At 44.2% G+C, this 16,528-nt stretch overlaps 1 pseudogene; it reads right to left on the reverse strand.

The window, feature by feature from the left end:
• Nucleotides 1-5,105: 5,105 nt before the first annotated feature.
• On the reverse strand, nt 5,106-14,842 carry LOC129866996 (uncharacterized; annotated as a pseudogene).
• Between the last annotated feature and the right edge of the window lie 1,686 nt (nt 14,843-16,528).

The following is a 16,528-nucleotide window of genomic DNA, read 5'->3' on the forward strand; positions in this document are numbered from 1 at the left end:
AGAATATCTGCTGCCTCAGCCACTGCCTGTCACCAAGGGTGTACCCCAAGGCTCGATCCTAGGCCCTGCGCTCTTCTCAATTTACATCAACAACATACAGTAGCTCAGGCAGTAGGAAGCTCTCTCATCCATTTATATGCAGATGATCCAGTCTTATACTCAGCTGGCCCCTCCCCGGATTTTGTGTAAAACGCTCTACAACAAAGCTTTCTTAGTGTCCAACAAGGCCACCAGGCCTCCAGTGCACCTCCCCAGCCCGGTACGTTCTGTGCCGGCTTCCCGCACTCGCCCTGAAGAGCATGTCATCAGTCCGGTGCCACCTGTGCCGGCTCCACGCAGCAGGCCTCCAGTGCGCCTCCCCAGCCCGGTACGTCCTGTGCCGGCTCCCCGCACTCGTCCACCAGTGCTTGTGTACAGTCCGGAGTCTCCAGCGACGGTCTACAGCCCGGAACCTCCAGCGACGGTTCACCATCCAGAGCTTCCAGCGACGGTTCACAGTCCAGAGCTTCCAGCGACGGTTCACAGTCCAGAGCCTCCAGTGACAGTCCACGGTCCGGAGACTCCAGGGACTGTCTACAGCCCGGAACCTCCAGCGATGGGTCACAGTCCTGTGCCGGCTCCACACACCAGGCCTCCAGTGCGCCTCCCCAGCCCGGTATGTCCCGTGTCGGCTCCCCGCACTCGCCCCCTGAAGAGCGTGTCATCAGTCCGGTGCCACCTGTGCCGGCTCCACGCACCAGGCCTCCAGTGCGCCTCCCCAGCCCGGTATGTCCTGTGTCGGCTCTCTGCACTCGTCCACCAGTGCGTGTGTAACGGATGTGAAATGGCTAGCTAGTTAGCGGGTGCGCGCTAGTAGCATTTCAATCAGTTACGTCACTTGCTCTGAGACTTAAGTAGTGTTGCCCCTTGCTTTGCAAGGGCCTCGGCCTTTGTGGAGCGATGGGTAACGACCGTGCTTCGTGGGCAACCGTTGTTGATGTGTGCAGAGGGTCCCTGGTTCGCGCCCGGGTCGGGGCGAGGGGACGGTTTAAAGTTATACTGTTAGATTGATGCTGTTGACCCGGATCACTGGTTGCTGCGGAAAAAGGAGGAGGTTGAAAGGGGGGTGAGTGTAACGGATGTGAAATGGCTAGCTAGTTAGCGGGTGCGCGCTAGTAGCATTTCAATCAGTTACGTCACTTGCTCTGAGACTTAAGTAGTGTTGCCCCTTGCTTTGCAAGGGCCGTGGCTTTTGTGGAGCGATGGGTAACGCTGCTTCGTGGGCGACCGTTGTCGATGTGTGCAGAGGGTCCCTGGTTCGCGCCCGGGTCGGGGCCAGGGGACGGTTTAAAGTTATACTGTTACACGTGTGTACAGTCCGGAGTCTCCAGCGACGGTCTACAGCCCGGAACCTCCAGCGACAGTTCACAGTCCAGAGCTTCCATCAACGGTCCACGGTCCGGAGCTTCCAGCCACGGTTCACGGTCCGGAGCTTCCAGCGACGGTCCACGGTCCGGAGCCTCCAGCGACGGTCCACTGTCCGGAGCTTCCAGCGACGGTCCACGGTCCGGAGCCTCCAGCGACGGTCCACTGTCCGGAGCTTCCAGCGACGGTCCACGGTCCGGAGCCTCCAGCGACGGTCCACGGTCCGGAGCCTCCAGCGACGGTCCACGGTCCGGAGCTTCCAGCGACGGTCCACGGTCCGGAGCTTCCAGCGACGGTCCACGGTCCGGAGCTTCCAGCGACGGTCAACGGCCCGGATCCTCCAGCGACGGTCCACGGCCCGGAGCTTCCTGTGCTGGTGCCATGACTGAAGCCTTCCTCTGCGCCTGTGCCCAGTCCAGGCACGGCGTCCAGTCCCGCTCCATGACTGGAGCCTTCTTTTACACCGATGCCCAGTCCAGGCACGGCGTCCAGTCCCGCTCCATGGCCGGAGCCTTCCTCTACGCCGGTGTTCAGTCCGGGCACGGCGTACAGTCCCGTTCCATGGCCGGAGCCTTCCTCTGCTCCGGTGCCCAGTCCGGGCACGGCGTTCAGCCCGGCTTCAGGGTCAGATCCGCAGTCTGATCGGGGGCTACGTCCCGCACCAGGAGCCGCCACCGACGCTAATTGTCCACCCTAACCCTCTCCATCCAGGTTCAGGTTTTGCGGTCAGAGTCCGCACCTTTGGGGGGGTACTGTCACGCCCTGACCATAGAGAGCCCTTGAGGTTCTCTATGGTGCAATAGGTCAGAGTGTGACTAGGGGGTGTTCTAGTCCTGAATTTCTATGCTGGTGTCAGTATGGTTCCCAATTGGAGGCAGCTGATGATCGTTACCTCTAATTGGGTATCATACTTAGTGTGGTCCTTTTCCCACCTGCGTTTGTGGGATTTTGTTTTGGTTTAGTGCTATGTGCGCTACGAACTGCACGTTCGTTTAATCTTTGTTGTTTTTTGAAGGTTCACTTTAATAAATATGTGGAACTCTGCGCCTTGGTCCGCTCATTATGTATACGACAAACGTGACATATATCAAAGTAGCACCCCTTTGCCTTGATGACAGCTTTGCACACTCTTGGAATTCTCTCAACCAGCTTCACCTGGAATGCTTTTCCAACAGTCTTGAAGGAGTTCCCACATATGCTGAGCACTTGTTGGCTGCTTTTCCTTCACTCTGCGGTCCAACTCATCCAAAACCATCTCAATTGGGTTGAGGTTGGGTGATTGTGGAGGCCAGGTCATATGATGCAGCACTCTATCACTCCTTCTTGGTCAAATATCCCTTACACAGCCTGGAGGTGTGTTGGGTCATTGTCCTGTTGAAAAACAAATGATAGTCCCACAAGCGCAAACCAGATAGGATGGCGTATCGCTGCAGATTGCTGTGGTAGCCATGCTGGTTAAGTGTGCCTTGATTTCTAAATAAATCACAGACAGTGTCACCAGCAAAGCACTATCATACCTCCTCCTCCATGCTTCACATTGGGGAGCACACATGCAGAGATCATCCGTTCACCTAATCTGCGTCTCACAAAGACATCGCGGTTGGATCCAAAAATCTCAAATTTGGACTCATTAGACCAAAGGACAGATTCCCACCGGTCTAATGTCCGTGCCTCATGCAACTTGGCCCAAGCAAGTTTCTTGTTCTTATTGATGTCCTTTCAGTAGTGTTTTTTTGCAGTAATTCGACCATGAAGGCCTGATTCGTAGTCTCATCTGAACAGTTGATGTTGAGATGTGTCTGTTACTTGAACTGTGAAGAATTTATTTGGGCTGCAATTTCTGAAGCTGGTAACTCTAATGAACTTATCCTCTGCAGCTGAGGTAACTCTGGGTCTTCCTTTCCTGTGGCGGTCCTCATGAGAGCCAGTTTCATCATAGCGCTTCATGGTTTTTGTGACTGCACTTGAAGAAACTTTCAAAGTTCTTGAAATGTTCCGCATTGACTGACCTTCATCTCTTTAAGTAATGATGGACTGTCACTTCTCTTTGCTTATTTGAGCTGTTCTTGCTAAAGTATGGACTCTGTCTTTTACCAAATAGGGCTATCTTCTGTATACCACCCCTACCTTGTCACAACACAACTGATAGCTCAAATGCATCAAGAAGGAAAGAATTTCCACAAAATAACTTTTAACAAGGCACACCTGTTAATTGAAATGCATTCCAGGTGACATCCTCATGAAGCTGGTTGAGGGAATGCCAAGAGTTTGCAAAGCTGCCATCAAGGCAAAGGGTGGCTACTTTGGATAATTTTGATTAGTACAAATAATGAAAAACTCTGGAATGAGAAGGTGTGTGCAAACTTGTGACTGGTTTAGTATGGCTGTGGACGTCAGGAGATGAAGTGGAAACCGGCCACTAGGGGCAACATTGAGTGTGTAGGTTTTGGTTTTGCTCTGGCCTTTGTGGACGGGGATGATGGATGGGCATTTGCCTTTGACTCCAAAGGTTGCAAGTTTCTTATCCAGCAATTCAAAGTTGTTTTAGATTCGTTTTTTAAATAATTTTTTATTTTATTTTGTATTTTATCTCCTTTTTCTCCTCAATTTTCGATCTTGTCTCATCGTTGCAACTCCCCAACAGTCTCAGGATAGGCGAAGGTGGAGTCATGCGTCAGCCAGCTGCATCAATATGTCAGAGGAAACACCATTCAACTGGCGACCGGGGTCAGCCTGCAGGCACCCAGCGCGCCACAAGGAGTCGATGGAGCACGTCGATGGAGCACGATGAGCCAAGTAAATCCCCACCGGCCAAACCCTCCCCGAACCCAGACGAAGCTGGGCCAATTCTACGCTGTATATAGAACTCCCGGCCCCGGCCGGTTGTGGCACAGCCCGGTCTGTAGTAACACCTCTAGCACCTTTAGACCACCTTGCCACTCGGGAGGCCGAGATTTTTGTTTTAAGCCTATCCCAAACCTTACCTTAACCATTCGGAGTTAATGCCTAACCTTAAGATTTCAGAGTTAATGCCTAAACTTAACCATGACCTTAAAAATTGTGGTGTTAGTGCCTAAACTTAACCTTAAACACTTCTAAATTTGATGTTTGCAGCAACTTCAAAATGTGATGTTGGAGGAACATGGATGAACGTTTAATTCTGATCTGAGACTGAGTGGGCTAGCTGCAGCCGGACATGACAATGACATTAATACATGCTAATAGCTGAATAGTTAACTAGGGACATAACCAGCCAAACTAGACAATATTTTTTGAATTGTCTATCTAGTTAGTCCGGAACTTTCAATAAATTCCCTGGTTTTCCTGAAAAACTGTTTGGAGGATCCCGGATCAGGAGGGAATGAGCAGGAAAGTCTACAACCAGGATTTCTGGAAAAACAGGGAATTTTTTGATAGTTCCCTAGAAGTATGCTACCCTAACCCGGTGTATAGGTGTTGGTGTGTTGTTCAATCAAATGGTCATCTGTGATCAAGGTAATATTGCGTAGCTCGGATGTGTTTTTACAGTTTCTGGAAATGTGGGATTGTAGAAACACCATCACACACCCACATATTGTTGATAGACTATTTGTAATGTTTGCTGTAGGTCTTGACCTGTTCCTCTCACCCACTCAATGGCCTAGTCAATACGTGTATCAAATTATTCATTTGCTTACAAAAGACTGATAAAGACATAAAAATAGAAAAGGAAACATTTTTATATCATCCCACATTAAATAGGTACATAAAATGGTACTCCGATGTACACAAATATAGTACAGTATATATATAACATAAATGCTAATACTGTCAAGAAGAGAAGCAGTAAGTTAGCATTTCACTGTAAGGTCTACACCTGTTATGACAAATAAGATGTCATTTCATTTGAGTTGGGATGTGTTCAGTGAGGTGTCATCTTCAGAACGTTGCCGATAGAAATGTAATGAAATAGAGCTGAAATTACTCCTCTAAGAGATAGACAATCATATCTGTCCTATACAATGTATTTCTATCTGAATGCACTGTAACAGTATACCCTCCTGAACAGGCCTCTGCTGTAGAGGAATGTACATCTTGCCCCCTCTCTCTTCCACACCTTCACTCTCTGTCGCTGCTCTAACATCAAAACATCTGGTTTCATGGGGCTGTCTTGGATTTCAGGAAACCCTCTCTGTGAGCATGACATCACTACACAGCAGTCCTCTGGAGCAAGCAGAATTACTAAGCGTGTATGCACGTGTGTGTACATTTTGCATTACTCAGCTGATTCCGTGCTTAGTAAACACTTTCCCCTGCATCACTGACTGAGGTACAAATAATGCTAAAAATTAGAGCTGCTTCTTTTCCTCTTCCTCGTAGAAATAAATACCTCAAGCTAGAATCCTTGTCTGAATAAAATACAATATAACATGTCTTAATAACTTAGTGACTGATAGTGACTGTGATCTGAAGTACACCCAGAATAATCTTTAGACTTATGACTGTCCAGTCTTGCTTCAACTCATTCTAGGTTTTCAGCAGATCACGAGTTGATCAAAGTTCAGTTACTCAGTGACAGTCATAGTCAGTAACAGTTGTTCATAATGGCACAAACTGATCTGAGTTCAGTCACTCAGTGATGATCTATGTCAGTAACAGTTGATCAGCAGTACCTGAGCTGATCCAGGTTCAGCAGTAGCCGATCGAGGTAGCCCTTGAGTCTGTTTAGTGCCACTGGACTCACACTCAGACCAAACTTCCTGACACTGTCCTTCAGAGCGTCCTCCAACCCACCCTCTCCTGTCTGTTTCTGCTGGCGACCTGGGCAGCGCGACATCATCCAGTTCTCCAGCTGACCCCGCATAGTGGAGGCGTCTTCCACCAGCTGTTTGAGGTCCGCCATGTCTAGAGAGATCAGCAGGTCCTGGTAGAACCCCATGGTCTCTACTATGGAAGGCAGGCCTTCTATAGGCTGGTCTCCTGCAGCTGCCGGGAAAAACAATTCCAGGCCGTCGATTACCAGGTTAGAAGAGGAAGGGAGCTGGAGGGAGGGAGGGAGAGAGAGAGAAAGATGTGATTAAAATAAGATTTATGTAGACTAAACATTGTTTTACAAGTCACATTTATCAACAAGCCAAAGACTGCATTAGTCAGTACACTAATGATTGATTGACTGACTAATTGATAGATGGATTGATTACCTTTTTGATTTCCATCTGTGTCCTGTACACCATGGTCTGAGCAAGGAATTTGACCTTGGTTCTCACTATGTCCAATGACAGTGAAGCTCCTGCCCCCATACTGAAAGTGCCAGTAGAAAGGACACCAGCGGGGCCATGGAACAATCCATATATGTAGTCTGTATGAACAGGTGTATGCGCGTGAATGTGTGTACGCGTGTCAATGTGTGTGTGTCTTGAACCTGGTGCTTAATCTGTGTATATATATAAAGAATAGCCCAGGTATTCCTGTAGGAGGGCAGAGATACATCCTATAAGTTCAGGTTGTTCTTTTATTGTCTGTTACAGAACACATACACTTATGCACTTCCATAATATTCATATACATTTGGTTATTTTTAAAGTCTAAACTTCCATGGCATGTTTTGGTTGAGAATAAATATTTGTTTTAGACCAATCAATATTTGGCAGAGGGTTGGGGGTGAAATCCCTACCAAGAGAGAACAGCCTGCCCTCTGATAAATAGGCTACAGATAAGATTTACCGTACTACACCCATACTACTGAAAACAGACAGAACCAAGTCTACCAAGTCTACCAAGTCTACCTGATCTACTTGGTTGGCTGTATATTCCACATGCTTCCTTTCAAACGTTCTTTCTAAAGTTCAAAGTTAAGTGTAAAATGTTTATTTAAAGAAATGGCACCTCACTTCATGAAAGACAATCAAACCAAACCATGCATTACGGACAAGATAAAGTTTCACTACATCAGCTGTTCAAATCTGTACATATTATTTCAGTAGCACATACTAACACACAGAGAGAGAGTACTAGTGATAAAGCAAATGATAGAAGTAGAGAGAGTGATAGAGAAAGTGCAGTGGAGAGAGTATCTTACCTCTGAGGGTCTGTGCGTTTGTCACTCCCAGGCTCCATCAGGTCTTCTCTTATAGCTGAGGGCAGTTGACTCATCTCTTACTCACTCTCACCTCTCCCCATCCTCCCCTTTACTCACCTCTCCTCCCCCTCTACACAAGAGTCCCCCGGTAGTCTGGGTAGCAGGACAGGAGACAGGAGGTTCAAAACATACACACACACATATATTTTGTGTATTTGCTGATTGTGTGGATATCTGTCAGAGGATGTCACTACCTCCTGGCTCTCTTTCTCATCTCTCCATGGATGGTACATTTACATGTTTGAAAAGTAGGGTGTTCCCTGATCCGCTAGCTCATATAGGTGCTTATCTGTGGTGTGTGTGTGTGTGTGTGCGTGCGTGACTACAATACGTACCCGAGGGTATGTCACCATTAGGCTGATCCCTATCTCATTGATGTATGTGTCTTATTGACTGGTATGGGAGAGACTGTTAATGTCATTACAGTGTAAATACCTACTGCAACACCCAAAACATGGGGACAGGCAGTGGTGGAAAAAGTACTCAATTCTCATACTAGAGTAAATGTAACGATACCTTAATAGAAAATGACTCAAGTAAAAGTCACCCAGTAAAATATTACTTGAGTAAAAGTTTTAAAGTATTTGGTTTTAAATATACTTAAGTTTAAAAAGTAAAGGTAGTTGCTAAAATAAACTTAAGTATCAGAAGTGAAAGCACGTATAATTTAAAATTCCTTATATTAAGAAAACCGGATGGCACAATTGTATTTTTATTTTAAATTTACGGATAGCCAGGGTCACAGTCCAACACTCAGACGTAATTTAAAAACAAAGCATTTGTGTTTAGTGAGTCCGCCAGATCAGAGGCCGTTGGGATGACCAGGGATGTTCTCTTGATAAGTGTGTGAATTGGACCATTTTCTGTCCTGCTAAGCATTCAAAATGTAATGAGTACTTTTGGGTGTCAGTGGAAATGTATGGAGTAAAGAGTACATACTTATCTTTAGGAATGTAGTGAAGTAAAAATAAAAGTTGTCAAAAATATAAATAGTAAAGTACAGATAGCCCCCAAAAATGACTTAAGTAGTACTTTAAAGTATTTTTACTTAAGTACTTTACACCATTGGAGACAGGAGGGAGCAGATCAGTGTCTGATGACTGGAGGGAGTAGGCATCACAGTGGTCAGCAGTGTCTGATTACAGCACTGCCAGAGGGACACTGTCATCGTGCCCAGAACTCTGGTCACACAGCTCTGATGGTCCCAGTGACAATAATACAGCAGCCCTGGTCACAGTCTCCAGCACCCCCCGGATTGACTGACCTTCATGTCTTAACGTAATGATGGACTGTCGTTTCTTTTTGCTTATTTGAACTGTTCTTGACATAATATTGACTGTTACCAAATAGGGCTATCTTCTGTATACCAACCCTACCTTGTCACAACACAACTGATTGGCTCAAACGCATAAAGAAGGAAAGAAATTTCACAAATGTAATGTTTTAACAAGGCACAGCTGTTAATTCAAATGCATTCCAGGTGACTACCTCATGAAGCTGGTTGAGAGAATGCCAAGAGTGTGCAAAGATGTCATCAATGTGGCTACTTTGAAGAATCTCAAATCTAACATATGTTTTGATTTGTTTAACACTTTTTTGGTTACTACATGATTCCATATGTGTTATGTCATATTTTTTGACGTCTTCACTATTATTCTACAATGTAGAAAATAGTAAAAATAAAGAAAAACCCTGGAATGAGTAGGTGTGTGTGATGCCATTGGTTGATTGAGTGTATTTTCTGATCTAAAAATTAATGGATTCATGTTTTGTAGCAATGATTGTGGCCTTTGTCTTTCGCCAATTGCACGATCACGCTAGATTTTGTGGCATAGAAAAAGTTAAGATATCAGACAGGGGAAGTGATATAACTAATATTCTGAGCAAAAGAGAATGTTTTGGGATTTTCACCCTTCAGACATTTTTTCCTAAAGGTCTTAATGATGAAATGCCTATGTACTGTATGTTATGTTGTAAATTTGAACATGAATTATGCCCCTATTTCAGATTACTCTGACGTTTTCCTTGCGCTGTACCCAATGATTCATGAAAACATGTTTGGTAGGTCGATGTCCTCATTGTGGTTTTACAGATGTGTTTAGTACATTTTATGTACACACTTTATTCTAATATTATGAAATGCATATGTGTAAAAAAATACCTATTATATTTCCTGAGCTGTCTTATACAGCATCTCCTAGATATAGGACGAACACTTCAAAACCTTTTTATGATTTATTTTTGGACTGTCTTTTTTGCCATTTATTAATGTGTTATTCAATGCGTTTCTCTGGGCTATAGTAGTAAAGGCCAAATTCAATATTTTATCAAATTATTTGTTTATATTTTTTTATAACTAAAGGGGTCATAAAATTCTAAATCAAATAGCTAAATGATCCATAGTATGACCATCTTAAAACAATTCCATATGTCTGCTTAGAACCATGTTGACTGAATGTTCCAGGCAGGGTCCTGAATGTTCTTAAGCTGGTGAAACTGTTCTTGTGTTGGGCAATGGCAGCTGGTTAGCAGGCATTAGTGCTGTAGCGATGTTAGAAGGGATGTTGGGTTTGGGGAGCATGCCTCTCCCACCCACTGATTTGACCTCTTGAGGAAGATGTTTGTACTGCAGGTGTCCTGGAAAGACATGAAGACTGATCATAAGGATGTGTAAGACATGGAGACAGATCATGAGAATGTGTAACCATACAAGAAACCATGTTCATCTGTAAACAAAAAAGGGTAAAGTAGACCGGTATGTGTTTTGTTATACTCAGAGTCAAAAATGGAACATTGCGATGGGCTGTTAGAAAAAGGGGTGGAAAGTTTGAAGGGGGCATGACTTGTAAAAAGACTAGTCATGTACTGTTGTGTATGCGCACCTACAGTTGTGCTGTTGAGGAGACAAGCACTGTCAACAATAGAGTGAGCACAAGCACTGTCAACAATAGGCTAGAAGAGTATACTAAAGGCCCCTCTCCTCCATGCCAAAGAACAGACTGTAAGGGTAGGAAAAGTTTGAGGAGCACTAAGTTTGTGTATTGATGATTTTGTTTTCTCAAGAGGTGATAGTGCTTCATATATACCTTTGGCTATCCTGGCTTGTTTGCGTCCCACATTCTCATTATAATCCAGGATAGCAAGATGTGTCCGCTCCTTCATGCCCAGCAGCCCAAAATGCTGCCGCTTTGGGGTGACCTGTGTGCTTACAAAAACAAAACAGAGTAGACTAATTATTTTGGGTTTTCTAATTGAAAGTATTGAAACAATATGCTGTTATTGATGACTATTAAACTGTATGATTTGAATCTGGCTATTTGTGAGTGATCCGTTGTCAAACGTTTGTCCAACACAAAAGGTATTCATACATAACTGAGTCTATGGAAAGCCACTTCTTCTTGCCATGGTCATCATCAGACAGGTCAGGGTGTTGACAGTGGACTTCCCCCTCCCCTCTGTCCAGCTGTGTACGTCACAGATGTGCTCCTTCAAAGACAGACAACATATATACTTGATTTGAGATATCTTCAGGACATGCACCAGTACAATTACTAGGTGTCTCCTGGTTCTGCAGTACTAACCTTTCACTGTGTGCCACACATCAAGCTCATGTCAGAGAAGTGCTCCCTCATCGTTCAGTTGTGACCACATCCACTTGGAGACCCATGTTGTCCAACAGCTCTGTCAGGGCCCACTTGAAGCCAATTGCCTCCATCGTAACAGAGCTGGGTGCCTCTGTGACCTGTAACTGCAAAAGTAAACCAGAATTACAGCCGGCCACCAGGTGTGATAACACAACATGCCATTAACCATCATACTGTATTCATAATACTGTACCTGTATCAGTTCAGTCTGCACAATCTCATTGGTGTCATTGGTCATCAGGGAAGAGGTGGTGTATTTAGTGCTATATAGACAGAGTAGAGTACTGTATTGATCCCACCTTGGGATTTTTTCGAATCACTTATCACCATAACAAGCATAAAGACAATACCTGTATCAATGAAAACACATGATAAAAACACATACTAACTCGTCCGGGTCAGGGGAGGGTTTGGCCGGCAGGGATGTCCTTGTCCCATCGCGCACTAGCGATGTTGTTAGGTGTACGGTGTTTCCTCCGACACGTTGATGCGGATGGCTTCCTTGATAACTGGGCATTGTGTCAAGAAGCAGTGTGGCTTGGTTGGGTTGTGTTTCAGAGGACGCACGGCTCTCGACCTTCGCCTCTCCTGAGTCCGTACAGAGTTGCAGCGATGAGACAAGACTGTAACTACCAATTGGATACCACAAAATTGGGGAGAAAAAGGGGTACAAAAATGTAAAAAATACACAAAAAAATACACATACTAACATACATAAGTAGGCACTATCTGTTAAATAGCAATAAAAAGATAGAGACCTGTAGCCTGGACTGTTGCTGCGTGCATGCCCAGACAGCTGTGCTTCAACAACATTTTCCTCCTGATCCAGGAACAGTTTTTGCAAAATAGCATTCCTTCGTTACCCATATTGTGCATTTATGAATGTAAACAGGTAGGTGTTCTGAATCTGATAGAGGGTGGTGTTGGCAAACAACTTCAGGTTCATGGTCTGAGTCGTCCTGCAGCTCGGTGTAAGTGCCTCCTGAAAACAGCACAGACACAGCCATGAGAAGCTGAACCTCTGCCATTTCCTGAATGTCAGGACTGGAGGTCCATGTTCCTGTGTGTACACCATTACAGTCGCACTTCACTTTCATTGTGGCCCCAACATATCCAATGTCTGTAGAGATGATTGGCTGTCAGAACTTCATGAGCTCCATGACCTTGGACTGATAGACTTTACACTTTGGCTCTTGCAGGTGTTTTCCTCTTCCAAGTCAGCTGAGCTTGAGCTTGTTACTGGTCCGAAAGATTTCATCCAATGGGTCTACGGGATCTGTATTACTAAAGTTGGTATTTAGGTCATCATCCGCAGCTTCAGGATTTGTCTGTAGGACACACAGTAGTCAGTGATTAGCCAACATTTTAGTACTTTTTCCAAATCAATACATACTCAAACAAGGTACTACATCCACCCATCCCTTCATGTCAATAGATCATGCATACTAACCTTCACACACAATCTCCACCCCCAACATACACCAGTCATTCATCCACACCATCCCCTTCTAACTAATACCTCTACTTTTCTCTAATTTAGATGTCAAGCTTTGCATAAACAATCAACTAAGCCTCCATAATACAAAGAAAACTATAGTATTAGTTGAAGCCTACTTATAAACACACTAACTATGACAAGACACGGATCATGTTTATGCCTAGCTCCAGTATATTTATTTTCTTGTCATGGAAAGATTTAGCATAGGTGACTTACATTAGTTCCTGGTGCTGAGCTTGATGTAGATGCTGCTGCAGATCGGACTCTGTAACTAGAACATAAAGGCCAGTCACATTAGCCTTTGTGGCAGCTAGCTAATGGTAAGATACTCTACATGACCTAAAGTATGTGGACACCGGCTCATCGAACATCTCAATCCAAAATCATGAGCATCAATATGGAGTTGGTCCCCCCGCCGAAGACGTGGATGTCGATTAAGGCAGCCCCCCGCACCTCTCTGATTCAGAGGGGTTCGGTTAAATGCGAAAGACACATTTCAGCTGAAGGCATTCAGTTGTACAACTGACTAGGTATCCCTATTTTCCTTTGCTGGTATAACAGCCTCCACTCTTCTGGGAAGGCTTTCCACTAGATGTTGGAACATTGCTGCAGGGACTTGCTTTCATTCAGCCACAAGAGCATTAGTGAGGTTAGGCACTGACGCTGGGTGGTTAGGCCTGGCTCGCAGTCGGCATTCTAATTAATCCCAAAGGTGTTCGATGGGGTTGAGGCCAGGGCTTTGTGCAGGCCAGTCAAGTTCTTTCACACTAAAGAAGGACATATATCTATTCCTAAATATTTAAAATGAGAAACGATTGGGATTCCATAAGTAGAGATGGGGTCCTCTGTCAGGTTCTTGAGGCGGAGTAGGGCAGAGTTGTTTAGATTTATTTTATAACTTGAGAGGGAGCTGAATTTGTTTATGAACTTCGAAGCGTTTGGGAGAAATTGCGATACATTGTCTAGATAAAGTAAGATATCATCGGTGTATAATGAGATGACGTGATCCATAGAATTGAAACATATTGGTGTAATTTCTTTCGATTGTTGAACTGCCTGGGCCAGAGGCTCCCAAGACAATACAAACCGCAGAGGTGAGATGGGATCACCTTGCCATCTACTTCTAGTTAATCTGAACGGAGCAGAGCAGGTATAGCCTGTTATTACTATGGCTGAGGGACTGGCATATAGTATTTTAATCATATTAATGAAATTGGAGCCAAGTCCAATATATTCCAAAACTGACCAAAGATAGGACCATTCTAGTCTATCAAAAGCTTTTTCTGCATCGAGAGATAGAACTGCCCAAGGAGCTTTGGTTTCTGATGCATATACTGTAAGATATGTAATAGACAACGGAGGTTATCTGAGGATAAACATTTTATAATAAACCTGCTTTGGTCTGGATGTATCAATTTGGGTATGTACGTTTCGAGATGGGGCGACAGAATGTTTGAATTCTGTTTATATATGTGTTTAATAAAGATAGAGGGCGTTAGTGAGAGCACTGTGTGGCGTCCGTGACTTTTTTGTAACAAAAAGCTAAATTACTGCTGCATTTACATCCCTTCCAAATGAACCTTTGTGAACGGCTGTGTTAATCATTTTGAATAATAGTTGACATAATTGGTTCCAAAATGTTAATAATAAATAGACTTCAGGACGAATAGCGTCCCAACCAGGTGATTTGCCTTTATTAATGTTATCCAATTGTCACGATCGTCTTGATGAGGAAGAGTGGACCAAGGCGCAGCGTGATATAAATACATCCTCTTTTTATTATACGAAGAAGATGAACACGAAACGAAACCCTTTACAAACTAACAAAACAACAAACGACCGTGAAGCTACAAAACGAAAGTGCACACACACGCTACTAACGTTTAGACATAGACAATTACCCACAACAGCCTAATGCCTATGGCTGCCTTAAATATGGCTCCCAATCAGAGACAATGAAAGACAGCTGTCTCTGATTGAGAACCACTCAGGCAACCATAGACATACCTAGACACCTACACTGAACACAACCCCATAAACTCTACCAAAACCCCCTAATACAATACAACCACCCAATATGAGACAAATACACACAAACATCCCCCATGTCACACCCTGACCTAACTAAAATACAGAAAACAAAGATAACTAAGGCCAGGGCGTGACAGTACCCCCCCCCCCCCCCCCCCCAAAGGTGCGGACTCCGGCCGCAAAACCTGACACAGAAGGGGAGGGTCCGGGGGGGCCTTCCTACGGCGGCGGCTCGGGTGCGGGACGTGGCCCCCACTCCACCATAGTCAATACCCGCTTTGGTGGCGCCTCTGGAACGGCGACCCTAGCAGCGAGTCCCGGACTGAAGACCAACTAAGGCCAGGGCGTGACACCAATGCCCTTTAAGTTCATGGAGAGAGATTTGTGCTCCCAGCAAACCGGCTTCCTTAGTTGAGAGAAGAAGAGTTCTTATATCTTTCAAAAGGACTTAAATCTGTATTGGCATGAATTTCCAATTAGAGGTGTGCAATTAATTATAGAAACCGGAGAATCTTTGGTTGATGAATGTGGGTTCTGATAGTAATTCACCTGTTTCAGATTCAATGGCTGCAATATCCGCTAATTGATCATTACTGTGAAGGTTGTTAGCCAGTAGACGACTGGGTCGATTACCATAGAAGTAAGGGTTCAGTTGAACTCGATGGATGGCAGATACTGCTCTCTGTGTTATCAATAGATTTAGTTCTGTCTTGCCTTTGGAGAGAGGAGTTGCTAACTGGTCAAAAAAGTGTTTTTTGAGAATGCTCTAACATCGTTAACAACTTTTACAAATCCTTTATCTTCTTTAATGCAGTTGCATGGCAGCCCTTAAAATCAGAGGATCATCCACTGAATTTTTGTTCATTATGAATTCATTCAATTCAGTTTCAAATTGTTCACAGAAAATTTGATTTTATAGTAAGGAAATGTCAAAGCGCCATCTTGTGACTCTTTTAGGAAATTCTAAAATGTTTAATGACAGTAGTCAGCATAATGATCAGATAGTCTCATATGTCAAATTTTTTATAAAAAAAAATAGAGGAGTAGATAATAGCATGAAATCAATTTGGGAGAATGTTTGTGCCTGTTTGAATAGAAAGTGTACTCTTTGGCTTTAGTGTTATGAGCTTGCCAGGCATCAATTAGGTTGTAATCAGAGAGTATATGTTGAAGAGCCTTAGCCTTAGGCATTCATGTCTGTCTGGCATTTCATGTAATGAAAGTCAGTCTATATCACTGTCAATATAAGTTATCATGTGACTTTGACCCTAAAGGTAAAGTGCCTTCAGAAAGTATTCATATCCCTTGACTTATTCCACATTTTGTTGTGTTACAGCCTGAATTCAAAATGGATTAAATCATTTTTTTCTCACCCATTTACACACAATAACCCATAATGATTAAGTGAAAACACGTTTTTAGAAGTGTTTGCTAAATTATTGAAATGAAATAGAAATATCTAATTTACATAAGTATTCATACCCCTGAGTCAAAACTTTGTAGAAGCACCCTTGGCGGCGATTACAGTTTTGAGTCATCTTGGGTATGTCTGTATCAGTTTTTCACATCTGGATTTGGGGATTTTCTCCCATTCTTCCCTGCAGATTTTCACAAACTCTGTTAAGTTAGAAGGGGAGCAACGGTGAACAGCAATCTTCAAGTCTTTCCACAGATTTTCAATGGGAACTCAAGTCTGGGCTTTGTTTGGGCCACTGAAGGACTTTCACATTCCTGTTCTGAAGTCATTCCAGCATTGCTTTGGCTGTATGCTTGGGGTCATCGTCCTCTTGGACCATAAATCTTTGCCCCAGACTAAGGTTGTTTGCACTCTGA

The sequence above is a fragment of the Salvelinus fontinalis genome, chromosome 12 (genome assembly GCF_029448725.1).
Source record: "Salvelinus fontinalis isolate EN_2023a chromosome 12, ASM2944872v1, whole genome shotgun sequence".
NCBI classification, from domain to species: Eukaryota; Metazoa; Chordata; class Actinopteri; order Salmoniformes; family Salmonidae; genus Salvelinus; species Salvelinus fontinalis.